At 37.5% G+C, this 21529-nt stretch overlaps 1 pseudogene; it reads left to right on the top strand.

Annotated features, from left to right (window-relative positions):
* The first annotated feature begins 19454 nt into the window (after window positions 1–19454).
* Window positions 19455–21529, top strand: part of LOC149139083 (auxin transporter protein 1 pseudogene) — a 146597-nt pseudogene continuing 144522 nt past the window's right edge.

A 21529-nucleotide genomic window follows, 5' to 3' on the forward strand; every position in this document is an offset into this window, starting at 1 on the left:
TACCTAGTGAGTCAATCTCACCAAGTTTCTTTGGACTACATATAGGACCCTCTTTGTCTCAGTTGTTGCCTCTTCGGCACCTCTTTCGCGACGACTTTGCCTTGAGAATCCATCTAGTCTCGCTGGACCCACATCTGGAACATGATCATTTTGTCAGTATTTTGTCCCATAAAAAATATTTCTAAGTTCATTTCATATTTAAAAAAGAAAAAAATCTTAAAAATTTACAAAAACTTAAAAAATTGTTACCTATGTCTCCCCATGTTGCGTTTGGTGACAACACCAAGTCTGGATCTCCTTGGAAATCCATGCTAGCATATGGGTAGTCATCGACTGCGATGATCTGTTGGTCCCACCAAGATAAAATCTCATCATCGAAAGTCATCCTAGGCATGTCCTCGCCCCTAAGGAATTTCATCAAGTCAGCCCATCTTCCCATCCATGGATCTTGCGGGTTGCTGATGGAGACAAATACTTTGGGACGTAGCCCACGTACCTTCTCGAAGAAGAAGGAGTATAAAATAGTCCCATATATAAAGTTCTTTGTCTGACCTTTCTGAATGGAGGTCAGCTGGCTCTTCATGTTGGTTATAAGAGGTGTGCACCAATCAAAAACCATGGTTAGGCATTCCACTGCCAGGCTCATGGACACTCATGAAGCCTGATGCAGTGAAGCGGATCTATTTACCCTTGTAATGGTAAACAAAAAAATCCTCAGAGATAAACTATCCACGTGTTTGATTGGAATCTGACTTCCAATCTTTTCTGGTTGCCTAGGACGATATATATGTACATAGTCTTCTACTGAAAGACTACTCGTTGTCTTGTTGTTTGAATGCACAACCTCCCATCTATGGGAAAGACCTGTAATAAAGTAGATGTCTTCCACCTCAATCCTGAGAGACATCTGATCTATCATGAAGGCATTATCCTCTACACTCCAGTAGCGGATCAGTAATTCGAGCAGGCATGTTTTGGCTTTCATGTTCGACATTTTGAAGAATTTCAACAAGCCACACCCTCTCAATGCATCTAGTGCATTTTGGTCGTTCATTACCTCATTTTCAATTGTGGTATGCTCTCTCTCTCTCCATTTGATGGTCATCCTGAAAAAAATGAGTTTCAACCGTTAGATTTTGTGTTTGAACTTCAACTCGTGTACACGCAGGTTTCCTTTACACACAGTTGCATGTAGGGCCATTGTATATGTGGGTTGATCATAGCCAACCCACGTGTACGCAGAGTTGGATTTTTTGACATGAATTCCCACAGTCAAATCTTAATAAAAACTTCTAAAAATTATCACAGAACATTACAAGCATGATTTGAGGGTTACCTGGTAACTTTGGCGTGATTTGAATGGTCCAGTTCTTCAAAGGCAAGTTTGCTTCCTTTTTGATCCACAACTTTTTTCCAAATAGAAATGAAAAATTTGTGAGTCTAAAAGTCAATATATAGCTTTGAAATTTCAAAAAAAATTCTCAAAACTTGATTTTTTGTCTCATGAATTTTTTGACTTGTAGGCTTGCATTTTTTAGAATGGGTTATTGTTTCAGGATATTTTGGACACTTCTTTGAGATCCTATTTCGGTCCCATGACCACTGACCTGTCATGGAAGGTATCATTCAGTCACTAGCATATAGGTTAGGGAAAACCATTTTTTCCATTGCATCTTGCATACTAGCCTACGTTCAGCGATACATTATCCATAGGGTCAACCCCATCGTGTCTTTGTTAGCAAACCATGTTCACTCGCCGATTTTTTAAATCATGATGCGATGGTAGAGCCATCCTTTACATGGGAATCTTAGATATAACCTTACTGACATTGGTTTCCCATGTTTTTATACTAAGTAGGCTCGGGAGTCCTCTTTAGTCCTGCCATGACTTGTGTGTTGAAGACATGTTCCCCTTGCTTCTACGTTTATTTCTAGCCTTATACCCTAGAGGCTCCTTAGTGTTGAGTTGTACTATTGCATTGCATTTTGACTATTTGCACCTTTTGGCCTTGAGCCAACTTCACTTGGACTCATGTCTAAGCCACTTTTTTGGCAATGTCTTCTGCAAAATCAACCATGCAATCACTTAGCTTCTGCACCTTGACACATCCTTTGACCCATGAAAGGAACATCCCTTTGAGTGTCCTTGACCAGTTTCACCTCCCTACATTAAGCATAGGATTGTTCCCATCCTAAGAATTAGATCATTTGTTTCTCTGACACTCATTCTTTCCACTGTACTATAGCATTCTTTTGTTCTTTTCCTAGCTTAAATAAAAAGACAAAAAAATTATATATTCCAAAAAGAGCGGGAATGGGACAACATTTCCATATATTTTTGGTGGCTAGAGTTAGTCATGTCACCCTTGAACAAAGCACTCAAAAGAAAGTATCTCCTCCATTTTGGGCGGGATTTAATTTGACTTAGGTATGCCTTAACCTTGTTATTGAGTCAGTTCTCCTCCAATTGGTTATCTCTTCCAATCATATGGAGAGTTCGCTTGTGCCTCCTACATGATGAACTTATACAGAGTTATCATATGCTACCATATAGTCATCATTGAGTTGTGCTTTTGTTCAAGGGAAGTAAGCTTGAGTCGACCTCTCTGCGGTGTCCCTTGACCTATTTTTCAGCCGGTCATCCCTGTTTGTTAGTATCATGTTTGTCATCACATCAATTATATTGGTCCTTTGCTTGTGCCGATTTGAGAAGGTCTCCATTGAATTCTTGCTGGCAGGTCTTATCCTTATTGACAATGACATATTGCTCTGAAGGTAGGCCTAGAGCCGCACCCTGGCCCTATTTTCATTATTGATAGGTCACCTTGTGCTCAGCATCGATTAGTATCATGGGTCTTTGACTGAGTGTTTTCCCTTGTGTTTGACATCAACTTTCATTATCGCACATTGGGATTCATGCAGTGCCTTGGTTTCCATTTGGCCCTATTAGTGGATTCCTCGCCTCTGTGTCAACTTTCATTATTGGTTATTTCAAAGGGTTTCTAGCGTGCACTAGCTACATCTTGTGTACACCGAAAATGTGCTTCGGTTAGGTTACTACATCTTTTTCGTCCAATTCCTTCCACAGTGTTGGCCTATGGGTTACACTCGTGCTAGATTGATGAAGGATGCCTTAATGCCTTCCTTCTAGTGGATATTTTCCTATCGACAATGACTCATTGCTCTAGGAGAAATATCTAGAGTCCATTTGGTAGTACCTTGGGGTTTGCAGTCATCAGTGGTAGATTCCTTCGCTATTGACAGTGGGAAACCATCATTGTCCCTTGATTGATAGATTCTTCCAGGTGTTTGACTTTAGCTCATTCATTCGCACTTGTTAGATTGTACTGGGTACCTTGACTCTCATTATCATTATCAATGAGTAGTCTTGCGTTTGTTAATGGTATACATCAATGACCGATAATCAAATGATTTATTATGTGGTCAACTTCAGATCATTTATTTCCATTGTGTAGAAATGTACCATGGAGGTCAATGAAGACTTTGGGTTGCATCAGCATACTTTGGTTCACTTGTCAGTTGCTCCTATTACTACTAGTTGACACCATCCACCCTATATTTTGCAGTCCTTCACAACGACATCTCATATGTTGGCATCTAAGTTGCGATGTAGTATAATTTTATTCCATCATGCTCATTTGGTACTATTGGGATTAGTTTTTGACATCAGTGATCAGCTTTGTCTTTTATCTTCATTGATCATCTTCTTCTATGTGATATTCAGACATGTACTTTTTCGATCATGATCAGATGATCCATTATCTACTTTAGTTCTTTATAGTAGTATACATAATGGATCCACTTGTACTTGATATGCTAACATGCTTTACTTTATCTAAGCATGGGTATGCCCGCCTCAGACAATAGTTTCTTTCTGATCTCTTTTTGATGGCTTGGTAGGCTGAATTCTGGTGAATTCCTTCTCAGTCTTGATAGGATTCCTTTCCATATACTTAATACATTTCATCCATCATGTACTGCTTATGACCTCATATATTAGGGGGCATCTATTATAGCTCCATTTACCACCCTTGGTATTTGTGATGCTTGGTTTATGGCCTATGGCAACCCCTCCTTCTAGTCTTGGTCCAAATATTTTAAAAACAATGTTTTATTCCCTGTACGCTACTTTACCTTGAGATAAAAGTGTGTACACGTGGGTTAGTCTATACCCAACCAGCATATATGTGTTAAAATACTTTAAAAAATTAAATTTCCTTAATTATGGGTGGAGTTCATGGTTTTTACCTGTTGATTACCGCCTATTGCCCGTGTCCCAACTGTTTCCCAACTATTTCCCAACTAAAATCTAATTGGGAGAAGTATAAATAGACTTCTATGGGAAGGCCTTAAGGGGGAGAAGAGATAGAATTATTATACTGAGATTATCCCTGACTGAGTCTGAAGTACCCCTGTGCTTGAAGCACTTCCCCAAGTTTTAGGAAACCCTTCTTTCCTTGAGTGTCGATATTCTCCCACTTGCTTGAGATATCATGGTATTGGTTATGGAAGGAGGCTGTTGAAGACTGGGACTGGATGGATCTGGGGGATGGTTCCACTTGGAGCCAGAAGAATAAGACTCAGGTGAATTCTCTCCGTGTTAGTTATAACTTTCTACAATAAAAAGATGTGTTGTCTTGTTCCCGGGATTAACTTTATTTATGCATCAGATACTGTTGTAATTCATGTATGAATGTTATTTTGATGTATAAATAATCATTTTCTTATATGATATAAAGTTAGTTTTATTAAAAATGCTTTATCTATATGCTGCTATGTATGTTCGAATTGGTTGATTTGCAGATTCGAAGGTCATCAGGAGTTGTAGAGGGTCTAAACCCTACTAGAGCTACCCAAACAAAGGACATCTGGGTATGGTCGATATCGCATAGTTTGTTTATATAAGCATGTTTCCTGAGTTGTATGAGTGTTTCTTAGTGTAGTTTGCTCTTTCTTTGTTGGGGTTTCAACCCAAAGCCCTAGGGTACTTATTCCATTAAAAATATTCCAGAGGAAGCATGGACAGGTAAAAAGGTAAACTACTCTTTTTTAAATATTTTGGTTGTGAAGCCTTTGTCCACATTAATAAAGAAAATAGAACAAATCTTGAGGAAAAATCAAAGAAATGTACCTTTATTGGATATGTTGTTAATGATTTTGGTTATCGCTTTTATGATTATGAAAGTCACAAAATAATTAAGAGGAGAGATGTCATATTCAATGAAAAGGATTTGTATAAGGATTAGTTGCAGGAAAATAAATAGGAAAAGGAAAACAAAGAATACACAGTGCTTGACGAGATCACAACAAAAGTGATGGTGCCTGAAAATCATAATGATCAACATCTAGAACAACAACCACAACAACAAAAAGCACTTGAAACACCTTAAAGGGGATAAGTAGGCCCTTTGAACGATACTCTCCTTCATTATATTATGTATTGTTGACTGATTATGGTGAACAAGAATGTTATGAAGAAGCAGTATAGGTAGAAACCAGGAGAAGTGGGACCAAGCCATGAAAGAAGAGATGGACTCCTTAGCACATAACCAAACTTGGGACTTAGTCAGGTTGCATGTAGGTAAAACAACATTGTAGAATAAATGGGTTTACAGGTTGAAGGAAGAAGATCGAGGTAGAAAAAGGTATAAATCTAGACTTGTGGTGAAAGGGTTTGCACAGAAAAAGGGTATAGATTTTGATGAGATATTTTCTCTTGTTGTTAAAATGACTTCAATGAGAACTATTTTAAGTCTAGTAGCAACTGAAGATTTGCATCTTGAGCAGTTAGATGTAAAGGCAACCTTTCTCCATGGGGATTTGGAGAAAGAGATATATATGCAGCAGCCACAAGGATATGAGGTAAAAGGGAAGGAGAAACTAGTGTGCAGGTTGAAGAAGAGCTTGTATGGCTTAAAATAGGCTCCAAGGCGGTGGTATCTAAAATTTGAAAGGCTTATGTCTGAACAAGGTTATACTAGATGTCATTGTGATCATTGTGTTTATCTCAAAAGACAAAATGATGGCAGTGATATTATATTGTTATTGTATGTAGATGACATGCTTGTTGAATGTTCTAACATGTAGGAAATAAATGTTCTCAGAAGAAAATTGGAAAACTCATTTGCGATGAAGGATTTGGGTGTTGCAAAACAAATCCTTGGTATGCGAATAACTAGATACGAGAAGAATCACAAATTAACATTGTCTCAAAGTGAGTACATATAAAAGGTGTTGAAAAGGTTTAATATGCAAAATGCAAAACCAGTTAGTATACCTTTGGCTAGCCGTTTCAAATTAAGTAAGGAGGAGTGTCCCAAGACTCAGGAAGAAATGGCTCATATGTCTAAAGTTCCATATGCATCAACAGTTGGAAGCTTAATGCATGCAATCGTTTTCACAAGGCCTAATATTGCACATGTAGTGGGAGTTGTAAGCAGGTACATGAGCAATATAGGAAAAGAAAATTAGATGGCGATGAAGTGGATTCTCGGGTATTTGAGAGGGACCACAAATCAAGCATTATGCTTTGGTGGTTCAAACATTGCTCTACAAGGATATGTTGACGCAGATATGGCAGGTGATAGAGATAACAGGAGGAGCACAATATGGTATGTGTTTACTGTAGGTAGGACAGTTGTTGGTTGGGTTTCAAAATTGCAAAGTTTTGTTTCACTCTCAACAACAGAAGTAGAGTATTTTGTTGCTACAGACGCTAGTAAAGAAATGATTTGGTTACAAAGATTTCTGGATGAATTAGGTAAGAAGCAGGAGTTGAGACGGTTATACAGTGACAGCTAGAGTGCCATACATCTTGCAAAGAGCTCTGCATTTCATTCCAAGACTAAACATATACAGATCAAGTACCATTTCATACGGTTAGTGTTGGAAGATGGACAATTGAAGCTGGAAAAGATACACACTAGCCAAAATCCTGCTGATATGTTAACAAAAGTTGTAACCAGAGAGAAACTGAGAATCTGTTCAGTTTCAATTGGTCTTCAAGTATGATGAATAAGATGAGAAATATCAAGGTCCAAAGTGGAATCATTGTCCAACAAATAAAGCAGTGGTGGAGTTGCTATAATCAGTCTCTAAGTGGGAGATTGTTGGGTGTGGAGAATGATTATCTTCTTTATTCAAAGGTATCATTGCATTGGACTCTAGTTCGTTGTTGCCTGTAAAATATTCACTGCAAGGGGGTCCAGGGGGGGCGGATGTGACCTTTTGGAGCCCCCCCCTAGTGGGGGGATCAGGGGCAGCACTCCTAAAGCTAAAAATAGATGTAAAATTTCCTTGTAAAATTTTGTAATTTCGTAGTCAATCTGGGTCATTCATTAGGCAGAGATCTGATGGTAGAAGTTATGTTTAATTTATTTTCCCTAGAAGGCAACCCCTCGCTATATATGAGGGAATTGTATTGTGTCTATGTACATCTGTATTCTAAGTGAGGAAGAGAGAGGATATTGAGAGTGAAAAGGGAATTACAGCAGATCTCTTGTAGGTTTTATCTGTTCAGTTTGCTGGATAATATAAAATGAAGGACTGGCTGTTTCTCTGTGGATGTAGCCCTAAATGGGTGAACCACGCATATTTGTGTCTCTCTTGTTTTATGCATTTTCTGTGTTTATATTTCTGCAATATTTTATGTGTTCCATTGCTCTGTAATATATAATTTTCTAACACTCATAACAATGCTTTGGCCTCCTCATGGTTTCCTCCAATGATATAGGCTCATCAAACTCAATCATATCCTTCAATTCTATCGAAAACCCACTATTGAATCTTTAAATCTTAGCCTTATCATCCTTAAGATAAGGAACATACCTTAATAACTCCAAGAATCTGCTAGTGTACTCCTCATCGGTCATAGATCCCATCTTCAGCTCATAGAACTCATTTTCCCTATCATTATAGTATCTCTCAGATGGGTACTTCTTTTTTAAAATTCCTTCAAACTCACTCCAAGTCAACTCCTCTTCATGAATACCTCTGATATTCTTTACATCTTCCCACCAGATATATGCTTTACCTTTACGATTGAATGTAGCTATTTTTTCCTTCATGTTCTCTTTGTACTCATGCAACCTAAATAACTTATTCATCCCAAGAAACCACGCTTATGCATCCCATGACTTCTTCATCTTCCCATCAAATGTAGGTTGTTTTTCTTTCTTTAACTCATTTGGAAAATATCCCTTGTCACTCCTCCTATAAGGATGATAATGATGATGACTGTGATACCTATCAGAATCAAAACTAGAGTAAAGCCCATGTCCTCTGCCTTGTCTATCAAGTGTATCCACGAATCTTCCATCTCTAACTATGTCATCTCTATCCAACATGTTCCCACCATGTGACCTGCTACCATATCCTCTATTAGTCCTATCATCTTGCCCATGACTGATTCTAAGCAGTCCTTGTCTCTACAAGTCTGACAAGATCTAAAGGATAATTTCATTAACTTTTGCTTGCTTGTCCTGTGCCCTAGAAAGTATCTCTTGTGATTTAATGATTCAGTCATTATCTTCTTTGCAACTCATGACTTTTTCTTTCAAAGTTCTCAAAGTTTCTACTATATCAGGAGAATATCCCTCAGCATGCTGCTCATATAATCTAAAGGCAGAATCTCGTGATCTGTAGTCTGCCATCTTGCTAGTCATATTTTATCTTCTCTTCCTGCAAGGTATATCATGTCAGCTAAACCAAATTATAAAAAATCCAATGTACCCCAGTGTAGTTCAGGGGAGGATATCGCAACTACAAGATCAACTTGATTAGCGCAATACACATGTAATCATAATCATAGCAGTATATAAACATAATATCAATCATCATTGAGTTACCATGCATGAAAATACCAACTACATATAATGAGCTCATGCATGGGAACCATAACCATGAGAATGCATGCATAATAAAATATGTACAACAACATGCATACAAAATGCATATAAACACTAACATGCATTCATGACGAACACATATTGACAACAACACCATCAAATTTTTCATGATATCACAATGAAAACCATGACCATCACCATGCATACAAAACAAGCACATAGACCATAAGCATAAGGAAACATATTCAACTGACATGTACACATGACAACACATTCATCCAAGGAGAATGAAAACTAGACATCACCCAAGGAGAACGAAACCATGCTTTGATACCACTCTTTAACACCCTCCTCGCACATTTACCCAAGCTAACTAGTCCACCAGGGTAAATATTTGATGAAGAAGTTACTCTTATATGATTCAACTCCGCAAGTATAGTTGAGGAAGTGGAACAGACAAGACAAGACCAATATGACCTTCCTCAAGAGCTACAAAAACTTCAAGAGAAAACTGACACTTCTAGGTTCCCAACCCTCTAATCACTCCCACAACAATACATGCATGCAACTGTGGCCTTTTTTTTTCAGGAAGTTTTGTGCGAATGACCTTCGATTCTATGCCAATTTTTCAAGGCTAGGATTCAGGCCACTGTCGAGAACTTCAAGAGACTTACAAAAAATATAATTAACACTGAGATAAGGTTACTAATTCAAAAAATTGACCAAGGACTTAATCTGACCCATACTAGTGATGACAAAAATTTTGTTAAACATATCATAAACATTAAATCTACATGTCATAATAACATATCTGAACATAGGGATCTTATAATTATTTGAGAATCATAAATGAGGATTGATATATCCTCCCAATATGTGCATTGTTATCTATTAAGTCATTCATTCATTATTATTTCATCTACTAGCCAAAACATGATGAGAGTCATACACCAAGATTTTCATAAAACATCCTCATAACCAACAAATAACAAGACATATATCAATGATGAAACAACTATTAAAGCCACATATTGACAAGCTTATTTTCTCATGAAAATACCAAAGGAAGAGGGGTTCTTCTTAACATATGTAAATCCAACCAAGTCAGGGACCTCCACGTACCACCCAACCAAAGATTAGGCTGAACCAAATATATCTTTTAGGCAATCACCCCCACACCATATTCCAAGCATGAATATTTGATCTCATGAAACAAATCAAATAAAACCAAACTAAGGATTCCAAAGGAGAAACCACCTCAACCCTCAACTAGTTATTTCACCTCACAGTCAGAGATCACTAACCATCACCAGAACAGTCTCTACCCAATATGTCTAGGGCTCTAGAGCATTTGCTCCAACCAAAGCTTCCAAGACTAGTAACTCAACCCGTAGCTTATGTCGGGCTCCAGAGCATTTTTCCAACCAGAGCTTCCAGGACTAGTAATTCAACCCACCAAGGGCTCCAGAGTGTTTGTCCAACCAAGACTTCGAGGAATAGTAACTCAACCCAAGTTGTTAAATGGCTTCTAGAGCATTTGTCCACCAAGGCTCCAGGAACTAGTAACTCAACCTACATCCATAAGGAACATGAGAACCAACCAGAAAACAAAGGGACGAAAACCCACAACACCATGGATATCCAAGAAATGGAAAGACAAGGTAAAACCACTGTCAATCTAGGGAATCCTCCATGCCAATGAAAGATCATAACGAAGAAACCACATGCATCTTCCATGCATGCCAAAACTATTAAGGAAATCATACATGCAACTCGGTACTTGCAAGAAAAACCTGATGTAGTTGTTGATCTCGATGTGCTTTTGAAATTTTCTACTCTTATGTTACATATTTTCTCCATGTCCCATGTATGCCACACTCCTCCAAGAGTTCTATAAGAAAACATTCAGCTTGGAATACGTTTCCCATGACCTTGGTTACTATTTTCCTTTATTAACTTTATTACATGAATTTTTGACCAGGGTGTTTACAACCAACATGTTTCTCTGACTGTTGTTGCTCTTTGTTTCAAAGACATATAAGTTTTAAAATTATTCATATTATGAGCAAGGATCAATTGATATGTATATGAATGGGTCTTCATTTTGAATGCATTTTCAATATTTCTTTGTTGCAACAAGAATAAGTAAAAGAAAGATATTTCCACACACGAACCAATAGTTGCAATACTTATGGTTTTCATAAAAGAACAAACCACAAGAAATTCCACTTCTATATTTCATAGAAGACTCCACAATAGAAAGCTCTTGAGAAAAAAAAAACAATTGAAGAAGACTTTGCAAAATATGCAAATCCTGAAAAAAGATCTCAAGTCACAAACCACTTTTTCATAAAAGATAATCTTTCACTCTAAAAGAGTACAAAAGACAAGATGAATTTAGTTCATGAGAATCAATGCAAGGTTGCATGGGGACATGCAACATTTATATTTGGGGGGAAATGTTGGGTCTCCAAAATGTCATATTTTTCATCCTCTTTTCATTCACTTTTAACCATATTCCACTATCTTATAACCTTACATTAAGACCATTTTTATGATTATATATGGGTTTAGAATTATTATTTTCCAAAGCATTTATTTTAGTATTTTGAGTGAATTTATGATTAAATATTAGAAAAATAGCATGTTTTCACTTATATCTAAAAGTTGGGTGGCTTTTGTGATGTTTATAGGCATATTTTAAACCTCAACCAAAGTCATATTTGACCACTTAGCCTCAAATTCGAATTTCATCTTCAACCCTTGAATATTTGAGGAAGATTTGAGATAATCATTCAAGCACATTTGATGGAGAAGAATCATGAAAGTTTTGATAATATTTCTTATCAAATATTTTAGATATTTGTGAGAGGATATGTAGAGATATTACTTACTAGATATTAACACATGGTTGTAACCACATGAGACATTTGTGGCTCTAGGAGAGATTTGTTGATCTACATTTATTAATTAATTATCATATTTTTGTATAAATAGGAGTTCATTCTCTATTTAAAAGGGAGAAACTCTTGGAGCATACCTGCAAACTACGATGGAATAAAATACATTTCATAAGTTCTTGTGTTATTTATTTTATAGTTTTATATCTTGTTTTGTTATAAGATGTAGATTTATAATTCATGTACTTTTATAATATATGTAGTTTATATTAGTTTTGTTATTTTTTATTTTATTTTATTTTTCTGATTAGATGTAGCGCTTTAATTAGTGTTGGAAGTGTGAGCCTTCAACACTTGATTGAAGATGATGATCTAGATTAGCAACAATTTTTGAGTAGTCAACTTTAGACATGGTTTTTGGGAAAACTAAGATACATCTAGAAAAAATAAAACATGGGTTTTGTGTATAATGATCCCATTTAGGTGACAGGTGAGCATGTCTTCAAAACAATGCACAATTTTGGAGATACGATTAGATATAACTAATGAATTTTCCCTAAATTTCATGTTGCAACCAACAAATGTAACGATACTATAATAGATTTGAATGGTCCATCAAATAAAAGAAGAAATCGCTCATTTTGAACCTGAATAAATTCAATTGTTGAAGTCATCAAAATTATCTAACCATTCTCCAATATTTTTTAGTCAATAAATAATATACATTGCAAATGATCACTTAGTTTACAATTTTATTTAGGTCATTGATGTATAAAACAACTATATTGATAATTAGCTTGATTATTGAATTGCATTTGGTTGAGTTTGTTTTAATGATTTTGGTTTCCATAGATTGATATGCTTTCATAAATTATATTTGTATGCGTTCATAGATTAAATTTCCAATGCTTTCCTAGATTAGGATTTCTTCACTTTCCTAGGTTAAGAATTCTATCACTTTCCTAGATTAGATTTGCAATTCATTTATAGACTAGTAATTATTTTCATGTCATTTTATTTGCTTTTATAGAGTAGAAATTTCTTTCATTGCAATTTCTTTCCATTAGAATTTAAAGCTAAAATCCTAGCATATACTATGTTGTATACTTCACAAGTGTACTTACTCATATTGATAATTTAATGTAGTAGAATTTAAGAAATAATTAAATTGATTGACAATATTACTTTAGAATAACTAGCATACAACTAAATGTATCAAGAACCCAATATTTCTCATAAAGACATATAGATATGGACCAAAATAGAACTTATATTACCAAATTTGTATTCAACAATTTCGACTATGTTTATCAAAAGTATGCAAGGTTATCGAAGAGGTGTTCGCCCATTTTTATATATAAAAATCTCTTTGTCATTTAAGAAGTGAAGTAACAAACACAACAATATTAAATACATTTTCTAACTTGAGAATTGAATATTTTCAAGTAATTGTACCAAATTACCAATCTTTTATTGGATCTTATCGAAGTACACATCTAATCACTCGACACATAGCTAGACCTAATTAGTTCATGGTGACTAATCAACACTTACAATAATTGTTCAAAGAAAGGATGAAAACAAATGACCTATAACATGCTTTAGAGGAATTTGTACAAACATCCAATAAGAAAATTCCATATAGATTTATGGTATGAAGGATTGATCTTGTCATCTCTTTTATCCACTCCCCACCTCTTACTTTGTTGATAGCATATGAAAGTTGTAGTATTCCATAAAAAATTCTATAGAAATTATTCAATGGATCTGTAAAAAATATTCAAACTGGCCATTAATACTTAGAAAATTAAAAATATGTTAGGATCCTCTTGAAGTCTTCAAAAAAGAAAATATTAAGTAGGAATCATAATAGAAATTATCTCAAATCTCTTATCTTGTAATTTAGGCCTAAATTAGATAATGACAAATTTTAGATATACGAAACAAGTTATATTGTACTTGAAAAGGATGGAAAAAATTAACAAACTTATGGACCTATCATCTCCCTTCATTTTACGAATTTTCAAATCCCTGTGTTATGATGAATTTGGTATCTTTAGATAAATACTAATTCCCTAGGTAGGTAGCTATACCTAGAACAATAGATTTAAAGTGCTTATCCTTTTTCTATAAATGATAAATAAGACAAAGGGATTCAAAGGACCTACTTGTTATTTCTCTTTCCTTTTGTCTCCTTTGTTTGACTCCTGTCGCTCCTTCTCGAACTTAACTTGCTCAAAAAGTACCTGCAAGCATAAACAAAAGACAAAGAATCGATGAAAGCAAGATATCTATTGAATACAAGTAAATGGAATAAGACATTCACACATATAAACATCATATATCAAGATAAGAATATGGAAAAAGGTGTAAACATCTTTATTAAGTAGAAGGAATAATTACAATCATGAAGTCTGATTCATTGTCACTCTTCCAGCTTGGGTTCCAACTAGCATCACATCAATAGCACAACACTCTAGCAGCATGACAACACTTTCTTATACTCTCAATTCTCACACCAACAATATCTCCTTACAAATTCTCAAAGTCCAACTCCTGATCACTTAGATGAGTGCTCAATTTATAGACAAATGGAGGAGGCTTTGTCATAAATGAGGGCATTGAATGGCCTTCCAAACCTAGAGTTAGTTTTGTTGGAGGAAGAGATGAGAGGATAGGAGGTCACTTAACTCATTCTCTATCCAATTTCGAGCTCATAGGAGATGATAAGTGTGGGAATCTTCTAGATGACTCTAGAGGATAAGAATATTCCTAGAACCCTATGTGAATTTCGCTCAATCCCACCTAGTGTAGGTCAAAGTGGGCCTAGGTGCTTTGTAGAGCACCCTGAAATCGGCCTACCTACATTGAAGCGCACTTACCCCTGTCCCAGGCTATGCTGGTCCCTCAAGGAGGCATTTCTGGAGGGTTTTAGGCCAAAAAACTATCAGGGAAGGAGACATTCAAAATGGTGACTTGTCTAGGGCATGTAGCAATTGAATTAGGGTTTGATGAGCCCTAATGGTACTGATCTGAACGATTGGAGTGATGTGCCCAAATGGATTTGTAACAACTACCCCCTAAAGCATGAAGTTGAAAATAATGATGTCGAGTGATATGCTTTACAATGTGATGAGGAGGTTCTGAAGTGGTTGGTGACCTGCATCGATTACAATACATAATATCATGATATTTTTGATTTTTCTCATGAATCGCTGAGAGAAGGCATACCCATGGTCAGCATATAAACTTTCATTACAAGTAGATAGACAGTCGTCTACAGATATAGACCCATGATAGGATGACCATCAATGTAAAGCCATTGTACGGATTATTTGGTACATTTCTTGAAATCACAGCCTGGATGGATGAAACTAGATCTGGGGTCTTCTATCTCATTCAATCGTTCGCTCAAGTACGAGTCTAACCATGTGAATATGTGATCTGAGGTTGAACATGGGAAGATACCATTTGATTACCAACCAATGATGTAAGCCATTAACAGACGCTAGATAAATCACCCATAATGATAATTATCCTCAAGGTACTGTAGTACATTCTGCATGGTGTGAATGGATGTTTTTATGTCAAACACCATACAAAGTCTTTCGGTCAAAGGCCAGTGATGTCAACCTATCACCGGAAGTGAGAAACTTGCCATTTATGTATGCAAGCCTCATGGTACTGGAAGGGTGTTTCTAAGCCAACTTCTTGGATAATACGCTGATGTTAACAAGAAGCGACTCGTTGCAAGAGGGCCTTGATGTATCCCACATCAATGACACGAAATGAATGTAATGATTTTGGAGATGGAATTTGATTGACAACACAAGGGTCAGGAATGGTAGTCATGAAAATGAAGGTTCATGAGTATTGCAAAGGATGAATTTTAAAACTCAGTGACTTCTCTTGAACATGTCAGCGACACTGAATGGATTGGCATAATTGACCCAAAACAAAAGTAATGGATGATATGATAGACCAAGGTATGATGACCATCAAGCAGATAACCCAACCCAAATAGTCATAATGATGAAGTGAAAGTGTCATGTTCAAGAGTGACCTGCTGCCATAAAGTGGTTTACCCCTTTTCCCATTTTTGCAGTCATTGGTGATGAGTACCTCTTTATTTTTATCAAGCTTGAGGAGGATAACATATGCTTGTTGTATAATTCCACCCTTTAGGTGAATCCATCGCCATGTGATGTTTTAACGAGTTGAGTGAATGTGAAACTCGATCTTGTCATGATGGACAAGTTTGTCGCTATTTAATGTTTTAACGAGTCTAACGACAATGATAACTCACTCCTTTTCATGTTTAGAGATTTTGAAAAGGGAGAAAAAAGAAAAATCCAGAAGTTGTTCTTCGTATATTTGTCTCTCAAGTCCGAAAAAGTGTAAAACAATACAAGAGAGAACCTATTGACCATGTTTGGTCAACGTGTTCCTTTTTCATAAATAATCTATCTCAGCCCAAAAAAAGGGTTAAACTTATACTGAGTAGATGTCATTTCCAATCCATTAATGCGCTGAAAAGGACAAGCACTCGATAATCTTTTCATATTTCGAGAGTCTGAAAAGAGCTTAGAGAGGACTTCGCTTTGAGGAACGAGTGGTGTCTAGGATAGAAACTGGTTCCAGTGATGTTGGAACTTCTCAAAACATGTTGATTTATGTTAAGAGGTTGGCTAATAAGAACACTCATTGCAATTGTTCCTCAAAAAGGTAAAAAAACCAAGTGAAAGTGTATGATCAGCTAAGCAGGTAGTGACGATGGAAGGAGAATATCCAAGGCTCATCTGATGGAAGATGTTGATAGCGTGGAAATCACGAGGGTTAAAATGCATATGGGTTCATTTTTACACAAGATTGAACCATAGGGAAATATGCTTGGATTCGGTTTCATGTTTACACAAGCTTGAAACAAAGAACTATGCTTGGATTTAGTTTCATTTTTACACAAGCTTGAAATGAAAAACTATGCTTGGATTTGGTTTATATGCCCCCAACGTGATGACTTGAGACTAGGTGCATGCCCCCCAAGCTTCATTTCACTCACCTAAGTAGACTACTCATGGCTATGAGGAGGATGGAATGAAGGTTCATTTACAAGATTAAGTGAAAGACTTGATAGGATTTTACGAGATCTAATCAAAGACTCAAATTGGAACTTTTCTCCAGGGGACCTTGTTTCATTTTTTAATGAGCTTGACACAAGACAAGGAACTCTACTCATATTCCTTGTTTCATTTTTTAACAAGCTTGACACAAGACAAGGAACTATGCTCATATTCCTTGTTTCATTTTTTAATGAGCTTCACACAAGACAAGGAACTATGCTTGTTAGCTCTGCTACATGTTTGAGCATATTTTAGGGCAAGTTCAGGTCTAGTGGTGTGTTGGTGTTGAAAAGGGCTTTGAAGCAATCATTCCCCTTCTGCTCCTTCAAGTTTCCCTATACCCTCTTAACCTCTCGTTCTCTGTTTTCCTCCTGAAATATCTTCATTTCTCGCCTTATCCATATTCCCCTGCTCAATCCCTCTTTACCCCAGCCCCTCTCTCTCTCTCTTATCGTGTTAACACTATAAAACCCCCCGAAGTCCTTTTTCTTGGCTCCTGGGATTTTTTGTTTAAATTCTATAATACCTGTTAAAACCCCGAATAAACTCATTCTTCGCTTAATCCCTGATGCTAAAGAATTAACCTTTCATAACTTCGTGCCTTCGTAAAGAATTAACCCTCGGCCGCTTGTGCAATCACAGCCGTTGATCAATTTGATCTAACGGTCCCCGCGTTATCCACCCGCTTCTAAAACTCGTGCACTTTCCTTTTCATCCGACTGTCCATCGTTGATCTGGCGGCTGACACATCCCCCGATCGCGCGACTTGCACACGTGATAACCCACGGGGGCGGTGGTCTTGGGCTGCCACACATCATGAATCTTTTGGATCTCACCCACCCTGTACGAATACCGCCGATGCCAATAGGCGGTGCGGGGAACACCGCCCGCCAATAAAACTTCCATTCTCCCACTGATTAACTATCATGCATATTCCCTATCATCTGACTGTCCATCGTTCATCGGACGGTGGACACTCCCCTCGATTGCGCGACTTGCACGTGCATTAACCCGCGGGGGGTCATTTCTGGCTCCCACGTGGCGCTATTTCATTGGATCGTGCCTTTGTATACAGAAACTATAGATGGCCGAGAGGCGGTGCGGGGATACTACCCGCCCCCAAAAAACCACTCTCCCGCTATCTAAGTATTGCGCATCTTCTGCGTGCAATCACCATTTGATCATCCCCGTCTATGATTCAACGACCTATACTCATTCACCCGTGATTGCTCCTGATAGCTCCCCTGATCAAATCCCCGCTATTGATCTCTGAGATCCAACGGCTAATATTTACTCCGCCTGCTTCTTATCGATTCCGCCCGCCAGCGATCTCCGCTGTTGATCTCTGCGATCCAACGGCTGAGATTTATTCCCGGCTGGCTCTTACTCCCGCCATGAAATCTCATTTCCTTTTGACTGTCTCGAGCTCGCGATGGAGGAAGGAAGCCATCATCCCGTACCCTGCAGTTAATATCTCAGCAACCACATTAAACAACAGAATGGCCGAAGGACAAGTAGGTGACTTCAAGTGGTGAAGAACATTTATCGGGCATGGAGTTTAATCCATAATTCATTCCAGCTGCCAGAGAAGGACATCAGACAATCTAAACAGGTTGATTTGTCCATTAAAGCTCTAAGAATTGCAGCAGAGGCCCATTTCATATTGTAAATGTGGTTGGTGGTCATTTATTGACACCTCCACGCATAGCCTAGCAGAGAAACTTTGTAAACATATTCTATATATATCCAGAGACACAATGTAATCAGGTTGATGAGTGTTATTTTGCTGTAAGGTTCAACTTCTGGAGATTGTAACTGCTGTGATACCTGTAGCGTCTGGTCTTCATTTCCAGCTAATGCAAGCTTCTTTTGCTATTAATTTCTCACTGTCCACTTCTTCTTCTTGTTCTAGGCTGTGCCTGTCTTGCATTTATTCATGTGCTGTTAATGTTAGCATTAGAGGGGCTGTCATCCCACCTCTATGTTAGGATTTAGCATGCATCATTGAATTTGTTTGCAGGTTTCTGTTATTTTAATGCCAAAGAGCTGTCATCCTGTCTGTGTATTAGAAAACAGATTTACAGACCTTTTAACTAGTTGTAGCTGGCCATCACAGAGTCCTGTGCATATACTGGTGTGATCAGTGTTCTCTATCATCACATTTTCTTTAAAATTGTGAGTAATTGGTGGTCTAAAGCCTTGTAGTCTGGGGGTTTCACCCATGTCTAGGGTCAATCACAGTAGAAGTGGTTATCTGGCTTAAATATGCAACATTTCTTTCATTCATCCACCATTTATCCAACATTTTGTTGAGTTTGTAATGTTCCCGAGCATCTTTGATATACAACATAGGAGAGTTTCTTGGAGTGATAACATTAATTGGCACCATTGCTGAGGAGAGGAGAATTGAAGCTCAGCTTCCCTGGGAGAATGACACAGCTTCAAACTTTGATGATAGACAAGGTTTGAACACATATTTTGGTTGTAATCATCTATCTGGCAACTCCATTGGAGGAAGACCATCCTTTGGTGACTCCACATTGCAGTTCTCGTGCAATTGGTGAGGCATGTTCAGAGATATCTTCAGAGATCACCAGCTGAATCAGTGCCCGATCCTGAGAAGATTGTTCAACAGAACAAAATATTACAGTAAGGAGCACCAGGATCAGGTAAGCCTTAAAGGTTCCATGTATCTCTGTTAGTGTAGAAAAACCTTCAAAGGTTCATTCAGCTCCTTAATTGTCCATTTCCCTTTCAGACCTCAGGTGAAATAAACATTACTTGTTGTCTATCATATTCCTCCGTTTCTACCATTCCATTCATTGATTCATTCCACTCAGTCCACCAGTATCCCTTTCGTATACGTCAACTATGGTAGGCCAGCAAGCTCTCACAAAGATAGAACAAATAGTTGCCGCTAGTTATGGACCCATAGTCTTGCCTACCCCTCTGAATGCCATGCCTGCAGGGGATTATCAAGAATTTATGCCAAAGTTTACTAGTGCAGAAGAAATATCAGTTGAGGAGCATTTAGAGGCCTTTTACAGCTATGCTGATAATTTAGATATCAATGAAGAGGATGTCTGGATGAGGGTTTTTGTCCAAAGCCTAGAAGGGGAAGCTAGAAAATGGTTCAGAAATTTACCGCCTAGGTCTATTGCAGATATTGAGGCCCTAGATGATGTATTTTTAAAGCACTAGAGAAATAATAAAGATCAGCTCTTTTATCATGATGAATTTGGGAACTTGCAGAGAGAAGATGGTGAGATGCTATCTAAATTTAACATCAGATTTAATCATATATACAACAGAATGCTAACCAAAATAAGACCTACCCCTTCTTCTGCCATGCTCACATACGCTAATGCCTTTGATTCTCAATTCTGCCTGCTGTTAAGAGAAAGACGATGCACTTCTTTGGCTGATATGCAAACTGCAGCCTTTGAAGTAGAAGAAAATATCATCGCTGCAGAGAGACTTGAAGGAGATGTTGAAAGGAGAAGGCAGGGAGGTGAATCTTCAACATCTTATGATTCTGAAGTAGATGAATTGGCTAGGATGATTGAATTCTTAGCCTCTAAAGTTTCCAAGTTAAAAGATGAGCATTATTTTGATGAAGCAGGAGCTCATTGTTCCATTTCTTTTCCAGCTCCAAAACTACATAGAGGGACACATGAGCATTTGCAGAATTTGCAGAGAAATAGAGATGCAAATGAAGATCAAGGGGTGAGGCCCCTTCTACAGAATATAGTCATGGAAGAGGTGCAACATGAGGAGGAGGTCCATGTTTTGGAAGGTGCACCTTTCCTAACTGGAGCTGCATATGAAGAAGCGTTATCAAGAGGCACTGCTCGTCAATTTGTTGTGCCTGCAGAACAACAAGCTTATCAGCAGCAACAATCAATAGAAGGCACCTTCATCCTCCAAGAACCTGTGCTCAAAGCCAACCTAGCTTCCAATGATTGTGCTGATCTGCAAATTCATCTACCTACTTTCATCCCCAGTCTAGTGATCAAAAAGGGAGAGGAAAACTCCCCATCATCTTTTGTTTCTCAGTCTGATCAAATAAAAATCCCTCACAGTTGCCCCTTGAACACTGAGGCTGAACAAAATTCAATGCTCAAGGCTGAAACTGATCATCTCAGTCTTGATATTTTAAAACCTGCTTAGATGGCCTCTACACAGATTGAAAGGGCAACGTTTTAGATGACAGAAGAAGCAAATGTGTAGTATTGGAATCCCTCCTTGGATGAGGATTGTTCAAAGCAAGATGAAGGAGCAGAAAATGTCTATGTGTCCCCTGCACAGGAATACAATGGTGCATCTTTCATATTAGTTGTGCAGACCACAGATGACACAAATAAGTACACAACAACATTGAGTATTCAACAGATGTACAAAGGCTCCTCTAAAGAACATCCAAGGAGGAAAATACTTAGAAGGGAAATGAAAGTTGATCCCTATCTACCCATCGAGGTCAAACCTCATAAACTCTTTGAGGTAGAGGATCAAATAAATCATATCCTGCTGATCTATGATGAACCGGATGACAGGCATCAATTTTGATGGCCCAACAAATGGGCAATTTTGGAAGTTTAAGTTTTTCAAGTTTTAGTGATTGTAAGTAGTTTCTTGTGCAGTT

The sequence above is a fragment of the Pinus tabuliformis genome, chromosome X, assembly GCF_031772625.1.
Source record: "Pinus tabuliformis cultivar Carrire ecotype Pingquan chromosome X, CPIR1, whole genome shotgun sequence".
Classification (NCBI taxonomy): Eukaryota; Viridiplantae; Streptophyta; class Pinopsida; order Pinales; family Pinaceae; genus Pinus; species Pinus tabuliformis.